The sequence below is a fragment of the Falco naumanni genome, chromosome 3 (assembly GCF_017639655.2).
Source record: "Falco naumanni isolate bFalNau1 chromosome 3, bFalNau1.pat, whole genome shotgun sequence".
NCBI classification, from domain to species: Eukaryota; Metazoa; Chordata; class Aves; order Falconiformes; family Falconidae; genus Falco; species Falco naumanni.
Window position 1 is genome coordinate 95,933,544 of NC_054056.1, and position 15,826 is coordinate 95,949,369.

Here is a 15,826-nt window from a genome sequence, read left to right on the forward strand (position 1 = left end):
AGTGTGTGAATTCAGGACAAAAATGAATTTAGTTTCCATTTTTCTGTTCATCAGAGATGAACACTAAATGCAAAGTTCAGATTCAGATAAATATTTCTCCAGGTCTGAATCTAGTATTTTGGGCTGATTCTTTTACAGCTCACAGGGATAAAACCCCACAATAATTGAAAGGTCCATGTTTCATTACATGTGGGAAGTATAAATGGGCATATATTTTCTCAGGAGGTGGGATTCTTAACTCTACAAGTACTTGTAGTAGTACAATAAATTTATGGTAACTTAATTTAAATTAGTTTAGTTCGTTTCAGTGACTTACAGGCTGGACCACAAAAATGTGAAACCATTATTTAGATATTTGTTGACTATAATTGTTAGCCACTATAATATTGTCCTGGAAGTCTATGTAAGGCTTCTGTTTTTGTACAGTAACTTCACTTTAAAGTGGGACTAAATGCTCGGTATTTTGTCACCTTATCTCTAGATTAGATAGAGACATTATTCATAGGATGCTTGTATTTTTAAATGTAATTTTCCACAGAATTTTATTTAGATCTGCAGGGGAAATACTTAAAATCTAAGTGTTTTCAAAGTCTTGTATCTTTTTCCATAACTGTTTCTTCTGCTGTTTGAACAGTCATGTGTTGCAGTAATGACACAACTGGGGGGAAACAGAGAGAGGAGCTGAATGCAGACAGACAGCATGCTTAGGCAAGCAGAGAGTATTTAGTTGGTGTGGTGTACATTGGTATCAGCATGCAGCAACAACCACATTTATAGATATATTGGAAGGAGAAGGGAGATTTGGGTTTGAAAGAAGAGGTAGCTCTGTGGGTGCTAATGGAGGATGTATCAGAAGTCTGAGGGGCACTGCAGAAAACACGGATGTAAGTTGTTGACAGTGTACAAAGTGTGAGTTGGAGACTTGACTTGGGTGTCAGGGGAAGGTGGAGCAGACCTCATGGTAGCGAGTGAAGGAGGAAGAAGGTACTCCGTGGAAATGAGGACAAAGACTGTTTCATCCAGCAGAAGAAACCAGCAGAGACAGGCAAAGACAGGCATCCAGTGGCCAAGGCACTGGAAATGAAATATTATCTGGGTAACAGCATTCTGACTAGATATGAGTACTATAAGGTTTTTGCAGTTAACAGTGTGATCTTAGCTGTGTGGATGGATAGGAAAGGCTGTGCTTTTGAAAGGTTAAACAAGAAGGGTAGAAGTAGTCTTAAGATCTGAAGGGACATTAAGAACTATTCTATCCAGGCTGCACTTGAACTGGGGGGCTGGGCATCAGAGGAGCAAGGCTAGCTGAGCTTTGGTATGAAGCAGAGCGCTGTATTTGTCGTTTAATTAGTCTAAGATCCCCATATCCCAATACAATCTTATCCAAGCCAGAAGACAGAAGGAAGTAGGGTGTTTGTCAGACGTGCTGCTGTAGAACAGTGTTGAAAGGGGATCAGGGAACAGATAGACTGAGAGGGAGAAATGAGAAATAGCTGCAGTCTTTTTAGAAATGGAAAGTGCATTCCATACAATGGGAAGTAGCTACAGAGGGGAAAGGGCAAAGGGGAAAATTGCAAATCAAAAAACCCAAGTTGGACATAGGATAAAACTGGCCTGTGTTAGAAGACAGCAAGATTGTCTTGATTTCTCTTCTGAGGCAAAGCACTTGTTGCTTTCTAAAGCACTACGCCTCACTTGGCAGCACCAGTCCTTTCTTGCTCTGTAACTGCAAACAAAACAAAGCCCTGAAACATGTAGTTTAAAATTCTATCTGTATTAGGGGTATTCTATCCATATTAAATTCTCTATATGTCACTTAAGATCGTAAAAATCTTAGGGCAGGAATAGTGTTATTTGTATTTGCACATTTACTTGTATGGCACCACATACAGGGTTATTGCTAAGTAAATGGCTGCCATTAGTAATCAGTTGATCTCTGTCTTTAAATGTTCACTAGACATACAAATAAAATGAAGATGCTACATCTGTCACTTGTTAATAGACTTTAGCTTTCTTTTACTCTTGGTTTTTTTGTACTTTTTTATATATCCATCTTCCTTTCACAGTTTTGCTGGAGGAAATTGTCATTACTTTTTTCTGTCGGGAGGAGAATAGAATTTAGTTTCTCACCTTTAGAACTTCAAGTAAACAACAAAAAAATTTTCTTGCCAGCAAGACAGAGGTATGGAGTATGGCTTTTTCCCTGAAACAGGAAAAGAAAAATAAAAAGATTGCAAAGACCACTAGGTCTTTCAGTGCTTTCAAAGGCAGTTACGGTATTCTGTTAACAAGGGAGAAAAATGAACTGAGAACATTAAGAGAGAAAGGTAAGGGGGTGCAAGTGGTAATAAATCGCTCAAAATCAACAGTCACAAATGATTTCACAGAGCACCACTTAAAAATGAATTAAATAATAGGAATTCTAATGCAGACAGTTATATTTTGGAATAGTAATGTTGAACAAATAGTTCCTTTTCCTAGAGGAATGAATGGATCATATGAGCATTCTGACTTTCAAAAATATGTCTGTACTTGAAATCGGTTTGGGACAAGGAAAGTGAAGCTACAGAACAAGTTATATAGTCTTCATCTTTAGAGAACTTTAAGGAGAGAAAGACCAGATTAATTACCTTCTAAATGAATTAGAGTACTGGTGAGTCTGTCTTGAGACAAGAGAATGGAACAGATGATCTCTTCTGCAGCTATATGCTTCCAGAATTTGAGAAAGCAGAAGAGACATCATTTAGAAGATAATGTAAAATACTTAACTATCAAACTAATGCTACTGTATGCACCTCTCAGGGTTTATGATCAGTTGCAATATCAGAGATGACAGGGTGCCCTTTGCAAAAATTCACTCCATGCTCTGGAGTGTTAGAAATGTGACCCACTTGCACCAAATGTAATTCTGTCAAATTCTTCAGAACTGGATGCAGGAAATCAAAATTAAAATGTCCTTGGTATAAAGGTGATAGTAAGAGAAGTATATGGATAGATAAAGCAGAATTTAAAGTAGAATCATCCCCATTTCTGATTTAAATATAAATGCCTTCTCTTTTTGTTGTCTTCTTTGAAAAAACCTATGAGGTCTAACAGTACATCTACTAGCAAAAATGTTGGTCAATAGATCTACTACCATTTCTTCAAGGATAAACTATTGCACTAAAGGTTAAAAAAAAAGAGTGTATTCTCTAGATGCATTTGAAGAGGGAAAGAACTGATTTTAAAAAATCTCTAGGATGAAAACAGTCTTTAAAATTTTGTTAAGGTTGTCTCTGTCCCTCATTAGTCTGTTCTGTTCCTTCTTGTTCAGCTCTAAAATAAAACATTAGCAGATTAAGAAAGGTATTCTTTATGTATTATTAATTTCTATTCTTTACCAGAATGTGCATCTTAGAAAACTGTTAAATCTCGAGTAAGAGACAAAGGCTTCCAAGTTGACCATGTAATCCCTTTGATCAATGGATTGTTTTCAGAGAAATGGCTCAGTTAAAAAATACTAATGTCACAAGAGTGCTGGCTTTTTACATAAGGCACCCTCATAGGAGGGCAGGTTAAATGAGCGTTCGCGCAGGTTCTTGATCAGCATGCTGGTGCTCCTCTAGAATGTGGCCAACACAAGTGAACTGGGAGCCATTGTAAAATAATTGCTGTGGGATATACCAATATTCAGCAGCAACTTTTCACCCTAGCTGCTCAAATGCATGACACTTTTGTAGAGATAATGAGGAAAAAGAAGTTAGAAATTTTCAAAGCATAAAAAGAGTTATCTCCATGCATTCAAATTTACCACTTTTTGCCTTTCCCCCCTCTTTGAGAAACATTTTTTTTTGTTTTACTAATGAATGAGAAGATTGTTCTGAGCTGTGAATTGCCTTTTCCTCTCTTTTTAGTTAAAACACAGCACAGTAAAATTATTAGTGCTGAAGGCTGTGAATATCTTTTGAAATGAAAGGCATTTGCCAAAAATCTGTCAAACTATAAATGACCTAGGTCTTGCTCAAGAAACCATCTATTAAAAGTAGTGACCCATTAACCCCATTTTTCCAGAAAGACTGTTGGGCAGTCATGGCAGGACGATCCGAGAGATTTATAAAACTTTCAGTTTCTCTGGGGGTCAGACAGCAGGATTTCAGACACAGAAGCAATAGAAAATCACCGGTAATTTAAGCAGGAGGTACTGTTGCCAAACAAACTGTGTATATATAGACAGCTTTGTGAATGTTCAGCTCTTCCGATTCATGACTACGTTCAGGAACTGCTTAAGATGTGCTTTTACTCTGGTGTTTCTTTTGTCTGGGTCCTCCAGCACTTCGTACAGTCTACTGGGAAAGAGAATCTCTTTCTTCATTTTGTAGAAGTAAGATTATACACAGATTACTGGACATTTGCTCTTAGTACTTGAGAACAATTTTCCTTTTAAAATAAGCCAAATATTGCAGTAGTTGTTGCCTTACAAATGTTCAGCATAATAATCATTATCAATCTGCTTTCTGTGGCAATAAAATCTCTAAATTGAGCCAGGATCTCAATTTACAGTAATGCTAAACTCAGAAATGGTAGAGGCTTTCCTACCATTTTGAAAAGAGGATGAGAGAGAACAAATTAATCACAGAATCAGGGGTGCTGGAAACATATTAAAACATCTAGCCAGTCTCTTTGCCATTCGTTCGCTTTTTATTGTACATCCTGCAGTACTCTGACAGTCTGGCTTTCAAAAGCTGTAGTCTTAAAAGTGATAGGTTACCATTACTTTCTCTTAAGAGTGTATGAGAATCTCACTGATAAAGAGGATTTCAGAAGTTTAGGAAATGAATGCTACTGCAGCAGTGAGGAACTAACGGTTTCAAATATATATAGGAATGCAAAGGGATTTTTTTTTTCCCCCAATGATTTTTTGTGCTGAGTCTCCATCTGAGATGTCTGTGCATGTGTCAGTTTATCTATGTCTGTTTTAGAGCTGGAGTATGTTCAGGCTCCTTTAATAATCACCTCCTCACTTTCTCTATAATTTAACATTATGTCTGACTAGAGGATTAAACATGTATTAATGGTAACGTAGTCTTGAAATTTGTTTGACTGTGCATTGTTCTGTAAAGTGCCACATTTAGCTTTTAACAGGCTTGGGAATATTGTTTATTTTGCCGTATGATGTGTTAGTTTCTTAGCTAATTCTGCGTTTAAAGATGTGTGCGTTCTCTGGGCTCTCACATGGGGGGAGGAAAGTGTTCTCCTTATGTGAGAAAGCTGCCACAGCAGCTGAGGTATCACTTAACACTGGAGGCTCTCCAGGGCCTGAGTGTGCCACACATATTTGCAATGTATTTTGGTATTGGTATGACCAACGTTTATACACAGCACTAATTCTGAAAATAAAGAAAGTGCTAAAACTCAGATTCAGATGCTCTAAATGGCAGCGTCTTTATTGCTCTGCACTGAGAATGAGCAAATAGTTCTGCAGTGGGCAAAGGAGGGTGATATAGCGCCCTAACCCCAGAGGCAAATTCCTTTCCACCCCATCTGCTGTCTCAAATGCCAAGTTCTAGAAACGCCACTGTTTCCAAAGTAGTAGACATTAACCATGTGCATGAGTCTTAGTCATTAGTAAAAATTATTCCCAAAAAATGCTTTTGTTTGGCTTTCATGAATTTCCAGAGCAAAGAAAAAGGCCAAAACTGGATGTGAGCTGTTACCCTGCCACTAACTGATATGTTCCCTAATTTCTATAGTGGAATATAATGAACAGCTTTCAGAAAGATCAACATTTCATTTCATTCGTCTACTGCAAAGAATAAAGGCATTTTTCAGAGGTAAGGTGTAAGGCTGGATCCTGGTCTAGTTTGTTATGGGACTTGCAGACCCCATATCGTGGTACCCAGCTGAAAGGGAATTGCAAAGAACTTGTGTATTGTGGAATAAAATATAAGTTCACAGTAAATAACTGTGGGTAACAGATGCTGTCTGCAGACTCCTGGAGCTGAGGGTAAGCAAAGAAAATACATAGCTGGCTGGTGGTGCATAAGTCTTCCATCGAAGGAGCATGGTTACCATAAGCACCTCTCCTCCTCCTCTCTCCCTTTGTCCTCCTCATCCTACCCGTCAGCACAGGTTTTGATAAAGCTCTCCTGTTGATGCTTCTCCTACCAGTAAATGGCAGAAGAAATTATATATTATTAAGTGCAGAAGTAGGTATGGCTTAGAAATCCGAGCATCAGGGAATGTTAGTGCTACCCTTTCTTTGCCAAAACTGTCCAATTCCCCCTCCTTTGCTGTTAGCTGCTTTCAGACATTTGTGGGGTTTTTTTGTCTAGGCAGGCTGTGTATTCAGCAAAGTGACTCACAGTACAGCATCTCTTTGAACTGTGTTCCTGCTCTGGGAAACTCTTTTCTGTTTTTTTGTTTCTTTAATATTATTTTTTTTTAAGTGATAAGGAAATATGTGCTACTTGCAAGTTGCTCCTTTTGGCAAACACAGGATAGCCCTTTTTAGTATGGATTCTGCTCCATATGTGATCATTCCCTTTTTGCCAAACTTCCTTAGATGTGCACCAAATTGCAGAAAGATGAATACCAACTTTGCATAATTTGAACAAGAAAGCCTTGCAGTGCTACTTTTCCATTTAATTTACGGGGGGAAAAAAATTATGAGATACGTAGGACATAAGTAAGGGCAGAATAGAGCCCTTAATCTTAATTATGCATTCTGCAGTATTATAAATGACTAAAGATTACTTCCAATGTTTGGTATAATCTTACAGTGTGCAGATGTGGTTCTCTTTGGTATATGCCATCTTTACTGAACTCACAATTTCCATAATGCTGTCACATTCTGCATGGGAAGCAGATTTACAGATAGGTAATCCATGTAAGGTATTTTAAAGACAGCTTATTAAAGGATTGAGGCCTGCTGTTAAATTACATATGCTTTCAATTGCTATGAGGAGCAAACAGTATCAAGAAGTACAATAATTTAGCTACAGCTGGAGAAAGGCCTATTTAAAGTTTTGATGACAGATCCTTCAAACTTTTCCTTTAAGTTCTTTTCTGCTTTATATCTTCTCCTGTGTAGTACGGTATTTTCCTTTATACAATGTAATTTCACCAGCAGGTTGACTGTATACACGCTAAGAAACTGAAATGCATTCCTAAACTGATAGATAGAGTTTACAAAATGACCGTGGGCAGCAGGCTCCACGCTTGATGGCATTATCTAAACACCTGACAGCGAGGATGGACTCTTTGCAGTTCAGCATTGCTAATTATTAATGGCTCAAATTGTGTTGGGCACTGTTGCCGTGCCGCTTTCCCCACCGTGCCGAGAGCCCTGATGATCTGCCGCATTGTGCGCCGGGCGGGATGTTGTTGAGCATATTGGATAGTGCCCCCATCTGTTTCTAAAACACAAGGCAATGTGTCACTTACATGCTGTCTGCTCCTGTTACCCTTTACAGAAGGAGTTACAAGAGACTGTGTTTCCAAATAGATAAGCTCCTTCCCCTCTCTTTAACCGAAATAAGAAAACGATGACCACAGTGTAGAGCCATTCCTTAAATCCGGGGGCTGGGGAGGGGGGGAATATTTGGTGGGTTTTTTTTCCCTAAAGTAACAAAATAAATGTGAATAGAGCAATGATATTTGGTGCTAACTTTAAGTGTCGCACTGTATGGTACGAAAAGGGGCACATTATGCAGACATGAGATTACAAAGCTCAAGAAGGAATGTGTTAAGCAATCATTTTATAACGATGAGTCTGGCCATGCATTTGCATGTGAACATCATTACAATCTGAAAAAGAGAAAATGTTATTATGCCATGTATCTTTGAGCCATTATTGGAATTAGGTTACAAAGCTTCGGCTGCAAGGTTATTTGAATCTACTGCTTGCTGTTAATTTCATGCCTTCTATTTAGTATTTTTTTTCTTATTAGTTATGAACTAGTACACTATGAAAAGGAAATAATTTTTAAAAATGTGTCTGTAACCTCCCACCACAGGCATAAGTGTATTTTTTGATCATATGTATTTAAAAATCACAAGTAGATTGAGGGAAAAGCTGTAAAGCTCTGGAAAGACAAAATAGTAAAATAGTAAAAAAAAAAAAAAAAGCATCCTCCAAGATTTAAAATGTCAAGCTTTTTAAAGTCATGTTCGTTTTTTCTTTAACATTGCTATATAACCTAAAGTAGCAGAAACATGAACAATACTGAATTGAAATTTGGCAAAAAGAAGTTTTTCCACATAAATATGTTGCTGCTTTTTTTTTTCAAATTTGCTTTTCTAATAAATGGAAGTTGGTATTTTTATTTTGAAGTATTTATAGTGTAAATTACCCACATGGTATTTCCATCCTTTTCTAATAAATCTGTTTATACATAAGTTTTGGAGGTTAATGGATAGATTTTAAATTGCACTGAATATCTTTAACAAATGGATATGTAAGACAAGACCTTATTAAGTAGATTTTGGTCTGTGAAATCTGTCTTCTTCAAATAATTTCAGAAGCCAAAAATACAAAATACAAACTTTTTAATCATGAATTTTTAAACATATGTCACTTTAAATATTAGTATATATTAATTACAGAAAATTACTTTGTTACCAATCAATAGCAAAGTTCTGTAGAGTACCTGAAATTATTCTTTTTATTCCAGTATTTAAACTTGAATGTACTTCTCATAAGGGAAAAATGCTCTTAATAGCTCTAAATATGAACTTTGAGTTAATGTAATGTCAATATTATCAAATATTGATATATCACCCTTAGACTGCAAATGTTTTATCAAGTCACAAATAATTAGTTAAAAATTAAACTGAGAAATTGAAAGGTGATGCTTAAATAAAACAAAATATTTCAGTAGAAAATATTTCTAATAGGCTGCATAAGCCTCATTGCATTGTTTCTCCTGTTACCATGTCTTAATGTTGTGGGGTGTGTGTTTTTGGTCTTGGTTTTTTTTTTTTTTTGTTTATGGGAAAAATTGTTTAAGACAGCAAGAATCTTGGGTCTTCTCTTTTTTATGAAGGTCAAACTAAATTCAGAATTATAACTGAAAAATGAAATGTAAATACCTAGATCTTTGATAACAAAGTAATTAAAATGTATGGTTTTGCCTACTGTGTATAATAAGGGCTTATATTTGATCAACCATAAAAGTTATTTAATCATTTTAACCTTGGAATACTACCCCACAAAAAACTACTTAATGGAAGTTAGCTGAGAAGCATTAGAGTATCACAACATCAAGAAGGCTGAGCGAGAGGGCACTGAAAATTCAAGCACAGCTTATTTCTGCCATAATACTATAGCAGGTTGCATGGCAACCAGTGGCTGTGGATTTTGAAGTTACTTTATCCTTATTCAATGAGCAAAGACTTAGCCTGTATTTATTTTGGTAATTTCTAGAATTAATCAGGTATTTAAGGCCCACTGTAGCATAAACTTGCTATGATTTTGCAATCAGCGAATGAGTGTTTACAAGTGTGGTTGGGAGAACATCTGGAAGAAGAGAGCCCCGACTGTTCCTTGCAGACAGTGGGTATTAGCCAAGTGCTGGGATCAGCAGCCAGTTTCGAGCAAGAGCGTGGCTCGCAAGCACATCCCTGTGATTTAGGTTGGTCATTTTAGGTGGACTCTGGAGTTTTCAAAAAACCTGTCATATTTCATTTTAATGTTTCCGTTAAAGAACAATGCCAAGAGAATTTTAACATTTTTCAGCTGAGTAAAAGCTGTAATCATAAGCCAAAGTCACAAGTACAAGTAGCATGGCAGCCTTGTGCTTGCGTATTGCTTCAGAGAATACGTTAACATACAAGTCTCAAAAATGTTTTAAAGTATTTAATTTCCATTACTGTCTTTAAAGTATAAAGGTGACTATTTCAGTGTCCTGTTGTTTAATATGCTCATGGTTTGGCCAAGTTTCTCAATATCCACAGATTTTACTGAAACTGGAGTAAATTAAGAACACTCAGAATTACACAGGTACAAAATGCACATTGTAATGCTTGTAATGAATGAGAGGTGTGAACTGGTGTCTCATTTTTAAGCACCTTTTAAAAATGCATTGTGCTAGACTATATGAAAAACGTGTAGGATATTTCCATGTTTGAGAAGCAGTATATATTCCTGTAGTGAAAGATACTATCATAATGCTTATACATTTATGTAGGATTATGATAGGAGTTGTCTCTTCGCACGTTTCAGTTCCTAACTTTCTAACTTTTATGGAAAGTACACATTGAAAGAGCATTATCACATGCCTAGCACGAAAGGCATCATTAAATCCAGCCCTGCCTTACGTCGTGCACCCCACCAGCCTAGCTCTGAAGAACTTTTTTTTCCATGTTTATGAACGTGGCGGACTTACCTGACAGCTGTATCATTTTATTTTAAAACTTATTTCCAAAAGTGACATTAGATTAAGACCAAAAACCCCAACACGAAACCCACAGTGCTCCTTAGGTGGGAGTGGGCACCCAGCCAGTCGAGCACTGCGGACCTGGGGAATGCCTTGTCTCCGAGGCACGCTGCTGAAACGTAACATTGAACAACTGCGTATGGCTAGTGCAGGTCATGCCTTTTCTGAGAGGCTTCCTCATTACCCTGCTACTGCTTATGTCCAGAAAAAAATGCATCCATAACATCCATTTTCCCTGAATTACTAGGTGTGTGCTGGCCATTCCTAACTCAACAGTTAGGTTAGTCCAGTTAAAATTAGAGCTGCAATGGGTAGTTTATGTGCTGCTGTTTCTTGCACAGGTAAACTGGGCGTTATAGCATGTTTGTGTGCAGCAGCAAGTGGGGATCCATGGATGTCTGCTTTCAAGCAAAGCATGGTGGTTTAGGTCTTGATATGCTTGATGGCACATAAGGAAGTCCCTAATGATCTTCTCAATGAAATGAAGTAATCATTTTTTGCAGTAAAGGTACAGTGAATTTATTTTTAAAATGCATAATTTATTTTGTCAAAATCTCCACTAGCAAGCTAGTACTCCTGGGAGCTGTGAATGTTGTTAAAAATATATATATTATAGCCTTAGTGATGACAGTTTAAAAGTTATTACAACCAAAATACTTTATGTCAACAATAAGCTGCTGCAATTTAAGAAAAATGAAACATTTTCCCCTGAGCCAGTTGTGTTTTCTTTGAACGTAATGGGAAATAAAACCGTTAAACATTTCTACTTGGAACTGTTGGTGCTGTTTGAATATTTGTGTTTCATACTTTCCAGAAATTAGTGAATTTTATTGACCTCATTTCTGGTCACTGGTTTTAAAATGGAAAGCTTAATAGTAAATAGCAGTAGTATCAGGAAGGTCATCTGCAGTTCCATAGTGTTTTGTATTAATAGTGAAATTAAGAGACCTATACAGAGCAAGTAATTGTGACAGCAAGGGGCTCCTGGGTTTTTTAGCTTCTGTCCTAGCTGAAAAGAAAGCTGACCTGTGCCATTGTCTTCTCTGTGTCTCTGTCGTCTGAGGAGGAGGTACATTAAATCATACCAGTCTGAGCAATCAAGCACAATGTAGCTACTACCACTTGTCAGCTGGACCATTATAATTTATCCTTCCTTAGGCATTAGGTAAAATATAGTAACATAAACTTCAAATGCTGTTCCAGTACAAACATAGGAAGGTAATCCAAGAGCTGGCCCGAGTGTTGGTGCAGGGAAAGCAAGGACTTTGCATCTTCTTGTCCTTTCTTCATTTATGTGAGTGGTGGCCGCAGCAGAAAGCTAGTAAAACTGGTAATCAAAGCCCTGCTGTACCTGACCTGCAGCCTTGTTGTAGCTGCACTGCAGACAAAATGGTAGATATCATTTTATCAGAGATGTGGATGGATGAATTTTTAAATAGGGCTTTGAATCAGTCATTGTTACTGCTTTTATTTCTGTATGTATTTTAGGATAGAGATGTAGAAGTTCTGATTTGCTCTTGACATTGGCCCTCCATGTGGTGTGGGGATGGGCAATCAGATTATAACACTATGCTTTGGGTATTTTTAAATGGAGAAAACTGAACATTTAGTGATGCTCTGGGCCAGAAATTACTGTCCAAATAAACTGCAAGTACTTGTGAATGAGGAATAATAGATTTGTCAAAGCTATGACCTTGTATCAGTATTTGTGAAAAAGGAACAATGTTAAGATGTCCGAAAGGAGTCAAGGCAGGCGGCTGGTTTTCATTGAAACCCTAGACAGCCATGGAAACATTAAGGTAATTCTTTCTACTTCAGAGTCTGCAAATAAGAGTCTGGGAACACAAACAGTCAGAAGTAGACTTGTAGCTCCATTTCTCCCTAAATAATTTGCACTCTACAAAGAAAGCAACCATATATATTTATAATATCGAAACCTAGGATTAAAATTTAAAGCCTATAGCAAAACTTCCATTTGCAGAACAGAGCTTTATCAATTACCTCTTCTCTTTCCTGACAGCAATGACTGCTTTTGCAGAGCAGCCCTCCACGAGTCCTATTTCTTTGCATCACAAACACATCAGACACAAATGTGTTAGCTATGTTTTTGCCACACTATTCAAGGAATTTTTAAGGACATTGTCCAGTTTCAAAAATTCTACTAATTATTGTGTATTTATTTAGAGTTTTAAAGCTCAAAAAACATAGCTATTCAGGCAAAATGTCAGTGGGAAGTAATCTTTTGGTGGAGAAGTGCATACCTCCTCTCAAAAACAGCGTAGAACCAAAAGTATAAATGTTTTACTTCCTTCCTATTTTTCTCTTCCAGGGTTGCCTGTTGACTGCATCAGAGCACACAGGGGCTAGCAGTACAAGTGTAAATTTTCGTCATCTAAGCCTTTTTCTTTTGCCTAACAATGGGAAAGTTTATGTCCTGAAATAACACATTTAGCAAATTATGAGCCCTGTAAGACAGGACCAGGACTGGAAGAATTGCAGACAAAATGTACTCTTAGCTAGAAAAAGGGTCGCACAGACTGAGGACTAAACCCCAATGCTTCTTCTCCCTGAGAGTTTTTATATTGACACCTCTGGGATTATAAAGAATAATTTTATAGCCAATGCTCTGTTGATTTACATTCCTGGAAAATCCACTGATTTACGGAAGGATGTGTAATATAAACATCACTGTTTATTCTTGGGTTTAGGATCTTTAACTGCCATAAGGAACATCCCTTTCTAGTCTGCACTGTATTTTGTTTTATACTGCTTTGGTTACTCTAACATCTGCGTACCTCAGTGTTCTTAATGTATCTGTCTTCACAGCAACCCTGTGCAATGTGGGGTACACTGAACGGTTTTGAGTGTTGAGATTCAGAGAGAATAAAGATGAGAAATGTAAAGATGTTTTAACGCTATAGAGTCAGGTATGTTCCTATCAGAAACCTCAAGGATTTCTAGCAAATACAATATCTTTCTTTCCTTTTTTTTTTTTTTTTTTTTTTTTTTCATTTCTTTTAGGATGTGCAGTAAATACATTCTGACATCTTAGGAAGTAATTTCTGCTTTGTCTCCTTCCTGCTTAACTTTCAGGGTGAATCATTCGATGCATATTCTAATTCCACTGGTTCAAATATGAGTTTTCATTCATTTCATAGGTATGTCACTCCTCTGAAAACAAAAAAAGCTAGGCAAAAGGAAGATGCTAGAGGGAGGGTTAGGTTCTTTAAATTATAAAGTAAATTGGCAGTGGTTGCACACTGAGACACATCCCAGTCCCCATGTACTAATTGGATGGCACTTAAAAAAATATGAGAACAGTATGTGAAACTCCAGGTCTTCCAGTTTAAGCATCGTCCTAGTTTTATATTGATATTAACGACCACAGGTTTGGTAGGTTTTTTCTTTTTTCCCCCACTGTGGTGAAAGTAAGATGCCCAAAGGGAAGCAGAATTAATTAAAGTTTCTGATGAATATTGGACCACTACTGGCATTTGCCTCAGGATCAACAGGTAGGTTCTTAACTTTGTGAGGGAAAACATTATTGAAGAAGGTTGCATTCCTTGTGCAGATCAAGTTGTGCTTTTAAAAAATAAAAGAAGTCAGCTGGTGGTCTTGCTTTTAATTATCGAGGCTGTGAGAATTCAAATGAAATATTTGCCTCATTTACTTAGAAGATATTCTTGTATTTATTAAATCATTTGAAGAACATCTGTAACACTTTGATAAGATTTTCTTTCTCATCACGGGAAGCAGGCTGCATTTCAATACCAGGAAGTAGTAGTATTGCGAAGTGTTTCCTAGTCCATTTACTGGAGAACAGTAATATGTAGAAATAAAATTCCCAGAGTTAAGAGATGTTCCATTTCTCAACAATATTGGGCATAGTAGTAGTAGTGTAGCATGGGATTAAAGGAGCCAGTCCCAATTATAAATTATTATTTAGCCTTTCCTTCTGTAACTGCTAGATTACAAGCTACCTCTTTCTTACTATTTGTTGCACAGGATTTCCCTTACAAAAGCCTGTAGTGTCTTCTGCAGAAACAGTGCAGTTCAGATGCCTAGGAAGTGTTGAGCATTTTTAACAGCAGCTGTTAAATGACACCAAAAAAAAAAAAAAAAAAAAAAAAAAAAAAAAAAAAAAAAGTCTGCTGTACTGATGCTGTCTTTCTGTACTGTTCGTGGGTCAGATAAAAATATTTCAACACGAACAGAAACAGCTTATGTGCTTTAGATCAATCAAAATTAATTTTTAAACAACTTGAAATTTCATCTCATTGAAGTTTTGAAGTTTTAAGACTTTTCTGTGAGCACCTTTTTTATGTGTAGAGTGCAAAGGTCCAGTGTCTCCAAGTGTTTTTTACATGTGACTGAGGTTTAAAAACCAAAGTTCGTGGAAACCAGACAAAGTCACAGAGTCCATAGCATGCCTGCAGGCAGGGCAGAGTGAATATGCATACATCTCTGTTCACTGTAGGAATCCAAAAGTTAAACTAGAATTCCTAATGATGTTTTACATGAAGTCTGCATTTTAAAATTCAAAATACCAGGACAAATCTCACATTAAAAGCTTGAATCATACAAATCTCACATTAAAAGCTTGAATCATACATGACATGATACTCTTCTGGAAAAGGCACAAGTGGCATAATAATTTCAGCATGAATTTAGTTATTGAAATGTGAGTGAGCATGTGCAAAATTGTGTATGCATATACATATGCATGCATACATGTATATGTGCACGCAAGTATTGATTTCGTGTATGTGTGCAGGGAAAAACTTATTTAGTTATCTGTACTTCTATGTTTACAGATATAAGTACTTGCAGATATATATACCTCTGGTCTTTCTCACTTCAAAAAACATACTAATTACATAAACAATACTTCCTTATGTTTCATAGATTAGATATTTTATATCTAAATATATGTATTTATATAATAGATAATTTTAATTAAGGTAACAAGCATATTCATTTCTCCTTAATTTTAGTTAGTGGTTTGTTTCTCTCCTGAATTGTTATTAAGAAATATATATATAATATATATAATTGAGAATGTATTTTTTCTTCATATTAACATTTTATTTTAAAAACAACCCAAACCTAACATGTTTAGTGTAAAGGAGCTAATATGGTGTAATTTTTTTCAGCCATTTGTTATGCTTGTTCAGGTTATTTGATTGATGTCTAATTGGTTTACCAGTTAAATAGTACTAGTACAACAATTGAAAGCAAATCACCGAAAAAGTAAAAGGGTCGTATTAATGCTGTATTTCTAAAGGTTACACAAGAAAGTCAGCAACTAAACCCCTGTAGTCAGTACAGAGAAGGGCTAGGGCCACTGTGTTATTGTTAGACAAAAGGCACTGATAGATAGTCCATCTCCATAAAACACTAGAATATTTTAA

The 15,826-nt window shown here is 36.5% G+C and overlaps 1 protein-coding gene across 3 annotated transcripts in view; it reads left to right on the plus strand.

The window, feature by feature from the left end:
* The window catches only part of ZFPM2 (zinc finger protein, FOG family member 2), a 321,906-nt gene that overhangs the window by 234,443 nt on the left and 71,637 nt on the right, over nucleotides 1-15,826 (plus strand). The window lies entirely within an intron of this gene.